The sequence below is a fragment of the Pleuronectes platessa genome, chromosome 3 (assembly GCF_947347685.1).
Source record: "Pleuronectes platessa chromosome 3, fPlePla1.1, whole genome shotgun sequence".
NCBI lineage: Eukaryota > Metazoa > Chordata > Actinopteri > Pleuronectiformes > Pleuronectidae > Pleuronectes > Pleuronectes platessa.
This window is the reverse complement of record NC_070628.1, coordinates 10,625,019-10,634,969: the sequence shown is the minus strand read 5'-3', so window position 1 is coordinate 10,634,969 and position 9,951 is coordinate 10,625,019.

The window sequence follows — 9,951 nt, the reverse complement described above, 5'->3', positions numbered from 1 at the left end:
AAGTCTCATGATTTAAATAAATAACAAGTTATGAGCTTGCATGACTTTGGGACACGTGTTTGTCTCGTCTTGGTCTCTTACAGGGTCAGTTGGCTCCAGTTTGCTGCTTAGCTGCAGAGGTCAATCAAAGCTGGTAATATTCCACTATCTTCACCAGGAAGCAGTGGGAGGGAACCGAAGATTGATTGCTGTAGGTTTTGAATAATAGTAAGATAGATGGCCAGAGAACCAAGAGATCAAGGACAGCAGGATAGGCAAATAGAGAAACGATCTGTGGATCCACCATGGGAAGGTTCCTGTTATTGTTTGAGTTTATTATCTAGCCAGAGGAAATTGTACCCTTTGCCACCCACAAGCACTCAATGGTAACTATCAAGTTAAACTGCCAAAGTGAGACGTTTTGACAAAGCCTCCTTTTAGGGATGAGGGATGACAGTGAGATGGGGACGGGGTGGGGGTTAAAGCTTGTCTCCTGGGAGTAGGAGGGGCAGTGTCACCGTTTGGAGTTGTTGAAAGGAGCACAATGGCGCCAGGTATCAGGTTTGCCTGTTTGACAAATGGATCTCCTGCTGTGATCGTGGCGGGTGCAGGAGCCTTTATCTGTTCACAGAAACAGATGGGGATATATATGGATCATCGTATTAAATCCTGTAAACAAGTATTCTTACGGTATATGAAATTACAATACATTAGTATAACACTGTCGCTCAACTTAGAGAAAATTTTCAGTGAAGCTTTCCAACGGCACTCTCTCCCTCATTATACTTTCAAATATTATGTCAAGTTTCACACATCAGGACTTAAAAGTTAGTCGCGGAGAGGTGCTACCGCAGAAACCCACCACTCCTCGATGGTGGAGTTCATTGAGAACAAAACAATGGCAGCCACAACTCCGAACCAAAATCCTCATTACTCTTGACGTTGAATGGACCAGAGCAAAACATAGGCTGTGTTTGTTTGCAGTTGGTCACAATCAGTGTCCTGAAGGAAGCGGAAATGTCAAACACAATAAAAACACAGGCTTTCATCATGCTCTTCAAATGAATTACTTAAACCATGGTTATTATCAAATGCAGCTTTTTTGCTCCAAAGGAAAGTACAAAGCACACCTACCTCTAACCCTAAACTTTGCCATATTTGGGAGTTCAGCTTCCTTTAACTTCTTGCACATTTGCCCTTTACTTGACAAATTTGGTTAAAACTCAAATGTGTTTTTGGCTGGTCTAACATGTCCTACAACACAAAAAGGTCAATAAATAAACCCGGTACATCCTGAAACACAGTCATTAAAACAAAATGCAAGATGTCTCAAATTGTTGAGTTTTTAAACAGATTTGCTCCAGCTGTTCACGCGAATCCCACTTAAAACCATGCTGAGGAAAGAGATAGACTCTGACACATCGGACCTCACATTGTGTTTGGCTCAGTTTTTATACTGGAGAAGTGATAAGAAACACACGCAGGCACTAAAGAATGATTTAAGGAGGTCAACATCAACAAAATAACTACAAGACAGCCACACAAGTTTTCTTACCTAAGATCTAACCTGTTTTGACATATCTGGCCATGAAAGCAGCATGGCCCTCACCTACAATATGTACAAGAAAGTAGCCTTTGAACTGATAACGCTGTACTTGACTTACTCTCACCAATAAAACCACACACAAATGTTCGATCCAAGCCCTGTAAATCAGGGCAAGTGCTGATCAAAGCGGGGCAGTGAATCTTACATGGCACATCCTGCATTCCTCACTAAACACATTCACATGTTGTGCTCAAATCCGTAGCACTTGTTTGTTGACTCCCCCATTTGAAGCGCTGGCCGTTTATCTGACCGATGCCTGAATACACTATCTAAACAGCAGAATGCTTGTTCTAAGTACAAACAGGAAGACTGGTAACACTCTGTGTGTGTTGTTTTTTAGAAGATTTTGTTTTTCGCCATCACTTGCTGCAACAACAGTTTGAAGTACGTGGGACAACACTACTTGTGTCCTGTCATTTTGTCCTTGATAAGAACAGATGAGCCCAACTTTGCATCACGGGGAACTAATGCTTCATCACGTCCATTGGCTTCCTCACCCATGTCTGGATAATGTGCCTGGAAAAACCCAAACCATCTCCCTCCCTCCCTCTCTCTCTGAGCTTTGTGTCCAGTATTTGTATGCTGAAATGTTATATCGACCCAGGTTTGCTCAGTTGTATTTTGACTACACACAAACAGTTGAGGAACATATGGAGGAAATAAGGAAATAATGAGATAGGGTTTCTAGATCAGGTATGCAAGCCCCACCTTATGACCCTCTATTTATTATTTGATCATTGATTTACCAATAAGTCAAATGACCACACTCCAACTAACTGTTGTGCTAATTGACAGCCAGTACTGCAGCATTGTCAAGCTTTGGATTTGAATGCTGAAGTGATGCCGTGGGGCTCTCGTATGACGAATAATTCAAGTATCAAAAGTTCAGAGGGTTGTGTCCTTTTTTCTTTTCAAGGCCGCAGAGAACAACATTAACTAATACAATAGTTTGTGTGTTAAGAGTTAGATTTTGATTAGCAGATCCTCTGTATATTGTTTTCCCATTGCTTTGACTCTGGACCTGCTTACTAGGTTTATAAAGGTTTATGATAGCAGATCTGTACTGTTGCAATCTAGAAACACCAGCCAAAATCTATTGAGTGTTAATTTGCCAAATGTTTCATTTACTCCATATCCTGAAAACCTTTCCTCTTGAAATGCTAAAAGTGCTTGCAGGTTGAAACTACAAAACAAATATGTTGGCTAAGCAGTGATACAAACATATGCTAAAACAAAGTAACAGTCCTATCTTACTTTCCCTTGTAGGCTACTAGGAACTAGGTCTATGTTGCAACATATGAACAACAAGAAGGTATTTGTGTGCACATGTACTAATGCTAAATCAGGCATCACAGGCATATTCTTCAGGGACGGGGGACATGGCGCTTAACACAACTACTAAGTTTAAAACAAGTTTCACATGTTTCAACACCATGGAGGCCATGAATCCAAGATTTCTATTTTTGGGTACCTTAAGAAGGTAGGAGTAAACCTCTTAGAGCTCTTTAGAAAATAAGCATACTCACAGGTTTTTTGAGAAAGATTCACATGTACATTTGGTCAGTTGCCACATAGTGAACCAGTTGCCTTTAGTCTCCTGGGGATTTTGGAACCCAAGGCAGTTTCTTTCCGACTTTGCCCTGTTGTTGATTCAAGCTCCCACTGCCATCACTTTAACCTCCTGTTATTCAAGATTTGCGGTTTGGCACAATTAAGTCTATTTTTCAGGCGTAACCACTTAATGATTATAGCGTTTTATAAAAATGTAACATTTTATGTTGATTTTCTTGATGGTTTTGTGCAGGCTGCAGTGCAGCTGACCTTATTGTGTCTTGGAATAATTTTAAGGATTTTAAATAGCTAGCTCATAAAGTCTGCGAAATGTAGCAAAGACGAAAGGACTCGCATAAACATATGTTTGGCATGAAAATTAAGTATGATTACTAACTAGCAGCAGGCATAAAGTACAGGCGTTCTTGCATTAGTTCTGTGTACGTGAATCAGACCAACTTGACATGCTTTTTCTCCGTTGTCTTGCTCAACTTCCATTGTTCAGATCAGCCTTCGCCAGGGTGGCATTTATTTCGTAATTGCTCTACGTTTCAGTCGGCCTTGGTGTTTCCTGAAAAGAAAAGAAATGCGTGTACCGACAAACAACTAGTTCCCTCTGGGGTTCTCATAAATTCGAACACACTTTCGTCTGGCAGACGCAAAGCTCAAGGAAGCCAAAACAGATGTTCCAAGAGTGAAAAAGCGAGAGAAGAGTCATGACCCCCAGAACGAGTTGGAGATGATATTCAAGCAGGTGTAAATGACTTTATTATAAAGATGGATAGCTGTCATTAGGAACAATATCGACTCTGAAACAAACTTTCCTCTGCACAGGTGCTGCTCTGCCGATAGTGAATTATCTCCCTTTTAGCTGATATCGAAGTAAGAGCTATAATAAGGTCTTGATACATATACTGTACATATATAAATAAACATAAGGCTGTACACATATTTAGATGGACTGTATACATAGACAGACATCACCCATCAGAGTAGGCTGTTAGGCAGATGTGAGACCTCAGGAGAAAGAAATTGTTAGAGCACATGTCTGATTCATAGCTAGAGCATGAAGTAATTGGATGTATTATTTGGATGAACTACTTCATGTCCAGATGAACTGTCCATCTGAAACCTTTGAGCCTAAGTACAAGCCTAAAACTCATTGGCAGCATGCCACGTGTGTTTGTTCTTCTAATGTGTCCCACACCTGTTGCATTTTAGAGAGTATGACTTCACAAGTGCAAAAAACAGAAATCAATAAATACAAATACAGAAAATATGGAAAGGAAAGGGAAATGCTTGAGGTTTGGCACATCCACCAGCATTCCATTCTTTCTGCATCCCAACCTGCCAATGATGGAAAACTTGACTTTTTTTCTTTCTCCTCTAAAGTTGCCTGGTACTCAACATGTCTCCCCAATTAGATCCAGGTGGCAGATAAATAAACTAACCAACTTTAAATCGCAGCCACTAAAAACAAGGTCAGATCAAATGTATTACAAGGTCAGATCAAATGTATAACAAATGCATAACAGATTTAGCAATAATAAATGACTGGTAATTAACATGTATAACATAAACACAACATAATACAAATTCCACAGCTTTGGAGACTGACCGAATTATTTGGTCACCCATGGAGAACAGCCTGGAGACTTATGAGAACATGTGTCAACTACACAAACAAAGACAAACAACATCAAGCATCAAACTGCTTTCTGACATTCACTGGATTCTGCACCTCCTCTGTATTTTCTCCGGAGGAGGTGCATGTGTGAGCGCAAATGTCAGCGTGACACGCTCTGCATTTTCTATGGACTTTATCCACCTGCTGTCCTACTACAAAATACGTAAGAAATCCAGGAAAACCGATGTGTGAACCAGCAGGGGCTCCCCTGCTAGATTCACTGAGAGCGAGTAGACACAAAAATGAAAGAAATAACAAATACCTCCCGGTGAAAAAGTGGTGACACACATAGAAGGCACCAACGAAGATGTCAAGAAAGTGTGTTGTGATAAGAGCTGAAGACGTTGTCGGGGTGCTTTCAACAAATCACGTTATCTACGCTACAGACTACTATTCTTTTAATATTTCACTTTCAGCTGCTCCACCTCCCACCTGAATAATGCAGAGGATTTGTTGCTTTTATGAATGGGTCTGTGCAGAAATCCTTCTTCTGCGTTGTGATTGTTTGAAAGGAAAACTCTGTAAACTCCTTTTATGCAAATTATACGGATTTTACAAGGAGTTCCTGTCTGAAAACGGCTATATATGGGGTTTGAAAAATTCCGTTAACTGGCTTCTAACCTAACATGACTCCATTGGATTCTTGGTTTGTTTGTTTGCTTGGAATTTGAATTCCTTCTTCCACTTGTCTATTGTTATTTAATGTGGTTGTGTGGATGTTTTATGTTAGGCCTTCACTGTGCAGATGTGCAGACTCGAGGGCAAAAACATTTTAAAGCATTCAGTCTAATAAAGCCTAATGTGAACAGACTTAAGATGTAAGCAAAAATCTAGGGTCTATTTTTGAATTTTATTGTTTAATATATTTAATCTGATTTCTCAATTTGTCAATGATTGGTAGGGAGTAGGTGTTGGCTTTTTTTATATCCGACAAATTGTTGTTCAAAGTAGAATAGTTTTTATTGTCAGTACGGGAACTTTAGGGGTATAAAACAAGAAGCAACTACATGAAAGTGCTGGTCTATGTGGACACTTTGCCCCAGAGAAAAAGTTCCTGTCACTGTAAGTCTTTTGTAATCAAGCACCAGTCATTGTTTCTTTTGAACAGTTATGAATTCAATGCCTTTTTTAACTTTTAATCATCCTTTGTTTACATTCAACGATTATTCTCTCTCTTTATATATATATATATATGTATATTTATATGTGTGTGTGTGTATATAAGGTCATTTTGAGGTTTTAGACAACTTTGAAAAATGGTCTAAGCACAAGGCAAAGATAAATTTACCTTACCGTGGAATGAAGGTGCAAAATGCAACAAAAAATAAACATACATTTTGTAACCCAGCACAAAGTGAAAAGCATGTCGGCTCCATTATCTGTTTTTGATTCGAGTTAATCAGACAAACCTAGAGATGGATGAGCATTAACAAATGGTCCACTGACTCTATTGAAGTATGATGTTGGTTAGAAAGATAACTCCCACAGTTGGAGTCGGGAAGATTTTAATACAGTGCAAATATTGAATTGCGTGTTGCAGATGAGAGAAACACTAGAAGGTAAAACAGGATTAACGTATTTACTGTCAGAATTGACATAATCCGTCATGACTTCCCACAGTGAATGTCTCTATATGACATTTAGTTTTTGCTTATTGGATTGCTGTACATCTAATGTGGTATTTCCATTAAGTAGTAATTCTACTGTTTAATAACAGTGGAGCAGAGATACTGAGAATTGACAGAAAGCAGTGGTGGACCGGGCAGGGGTCCAGCTACTGAGAGCTGGCAGAGGGATTTCATCTATTTGGATAACCTCTGTTGTATTAATGGATCTTTTCTTGGAGCATGTGCTGCTGGAAGAGGGAGGTCATGGAAAATAATGGCCGTGAACCTTGCTGCAATGATAAAACCAAAAGTTTGCCAACTCTAATGATTGTTTTAGTCACAGCAGACTCTGAGATACAGGAGATAAACACAGCATGGCGCCCTTGGGCTGAGGCGTTATTCTATATCTCATATAGCTATGGCCGTGTCTATATATTTATAACAGCCCTCAACATACTTCATGTTCTCTGTGGTTGATAATAAATTGTGACCTTAAATGCAAAAACAAAAAAGTTTTTGTAATTTAAACATAAGAAATGGTTTGTACCAAAACATTTAAATTTCAAAGGAACCATGACATTTCATTTAATTGTCGTGCTAATAAAACAACGATTAAACCTGCTGCTTCCAATGACAATGGGAAGTAAACTAAGGGATTTTACTCAAGTGCTGTGCTCGGGTGCAGTTCTAAGGTACTCATTATGCTTTATACATGGTAACATTCATTCACCTCACTACATTCATTTGACAGATGTAGGAACTAACTTCTTTTTATATAAAGATTTCAGATAAAAACACATGGTCTAACCTTGTAAAGGGTTTATTTAACCAGGGACTCGTTTTGGCCCTTTAACAAGTAACAATGTCCACTTGGAATGCCTCAACATATTTCTAATGTCCACGAGCTGAGACATTACCCTGTGAACGTTTCAGATGGTTTCATTTAAATAACTGTTTGGTTCACAAAGTAGGTACAACTGTCGATTATTTCACCAAAAAAACAAAATAGTTTAAAGTCTAAAATTTATGTAGCAGAACTTTGTTTTTCTTCTTTCTTTCCACATTAATCATCGTGCAACCCCCAGATCGATCTTGACCCTCTGGAAGGGGGACGACTCTCAGTTGGAAACCACTGGACTAAACTATTGTATTGTATCTAAAGGAGTTGAAACTGAGTTTACCTCAGCCAGCTACAATCTTGATATTGATGAGTTAGTTTTAACAATTGCAAATTAATTGATAACAAGCAGGGATCATTTTTCTGTTGAACAAACATTGATGCTTTAGTCCACTACAATTGGTTGTGTGAATACCATTTCAGATCGAACACTGTAAATATATAATGTGTGATTTATAAAATGTGAGTTAACAAAAAGCAACCTTGTCAACTGGACCTTGTTGATACAAGATCCACAGTTAATTGCACCAAATCCAAATTGCATTTAGATGCTGCATGAAACCGCTGTATATTGTCTCCCGATTTCCTGCATATCAATATTACTGCTGCAATTGCTGCACATAGTCAGTACATAGTAAACTTTCGATCTTATGCAAGCTTTAAACATTTTTTTACTTTCTTTATATGCTTAAGAATTTCTCCTCGGGACTATCTGTTCCTCTGGCTTTGCTCAGGATAAAAACGGCTGATAAAAGCACAAAACCTTTGTACCACAATTAGAATAAAAATGATGACCATCATGAGCTTTAACATCACACACAGATGCAGGGGATCATGTGATGAAGCCATTCAGTCTGCTTGCTTGAGAAGACTTTCCCTCTCTGCCACAGTAAATGATATGAGCCATACAAACCCAAATTACATTTATGATTTGCACGGTGCCAACACAGGCACAAAATCAAAGCCTTCCACTGAATCATTTTGCATATTTACATAGCTGGCAACTTCATGGGCAGTCAAACCTGTCTGTGCGAACTCCCCCAGTTGTATTTTCTGCTGACACACGCTGGAAAGTGCAGAGCCAGTGACAGTCGCTCGCTCATTAGCAGGTTCTTGGTGGAGACCCCAGAGCCTGTGGGTGGCCTGGAGCTGGAGAAAAGTGCTTTCTTTTCTGTATCTACCTCTACTTTCCATTGCAGACCTGAAGTCTCCAGTCCCCCTTAATGTACCCTTTTCAGTGTCTGTGAAGATAAAAAAAGGCATCCAATATTTCAGCCAATAGAAACCGTGTCCAAACAAAGGTAGGGTAGAGTCATTACTTACGATCAAAAGCACATGTAAAAAAACGACTGGACACTTGCTGGATCGAAAACACGACCTTGTAGAGTGCTGAGCGCAGAGTGTGGTGCTGCATAATTATTGGAAGTTTCAGCTTTTTACTGTTAAGAAATGTGAGAAAATGATTGATTGTGTCTTTCATCGCCTCAAATTGAGAGGGGTAATGAAATATCCATCAAACCTGGGTGTATATTGTGGAAATGTTCTTTGTAATTTCTTTTAGATGAGATTGCTTCAGTTGTTTATAACTAGGAGAAGATGAAGACGAAAAACAGTCGGTATTAGTATAAGTGCTTTTAACTTTAGGGGTACTTAAACTTTTTGTTTTTTGAATATTGAACATCTGGTGAACACATTTACATAACAGGTCACTCCCAGACTTTTCCACATAGTCTGTAAAACAGGCTAATGACTGAAGGAAAAACTGAATATGTATTATTTCAGATTAACAGGGAGAAAACAAAGCAGCTGGTTTGCGAGGAGGATTTTCCTAAACAGATTGTTTCGCTGCTTTTTTAGGACAATGAGACGTAAACTCACTCAAAAGATGTTTTTTTTTACAGTGCAGGGTTAAATCTCCTCTGACTCAGAAGATTTTTTTATAAAAAAGACAAATACAATATATTATAAAGCCTGAAAACATCCTATGAATATGTCCTATAGACATTTCATAGAACTCACACCCCGAAAAAATTCTTACAGAATGAAGTGAGTTGAGCAAATCTTCGCATACTTTCTGTATTGCAATAAAAACGTGTGCTGACAGTAGGTCTGGGGAATTTACTAGACAACTCTTGTAAATCATAAATAATATTGCGGAAAATATATTGTAGCACTGTAACAGTTTCTAATGGACCATAAACCCGACATCTGGTTCAAAGCAGCGGCATGGCACCACTGCTGAAAGAGATGTCACCAGTTTTAATACTTTGCAGCTAGAGCAAGGGGCATAAAAAGTTAAGTTGAAAACTAAAGTAACAAGTCAATCAATTTAAAAAAAAGTAACTTGTTTTAACACAACTAAAGACAATGGGAAGAGCAATAGCAGCACTGTAATGACATTGAGGTTCTGGCAAAATATTCATCTGTGATAAATGGAAAAAATCTCGGACTCTTTTGGGAACAGCCTAAAATAGGACCCAGTCAAGTTGTTCAATATCGTTCCAAAAGAAACGTGTTGTTCTCTAAGTGTTCTCTGGGGAAGCTTTCAGATGACCTTGCCACACACGATGTAAAGATAAAGACAGGGAAGCAGTTAACCCTCACATCAAGAATTCTCACATTT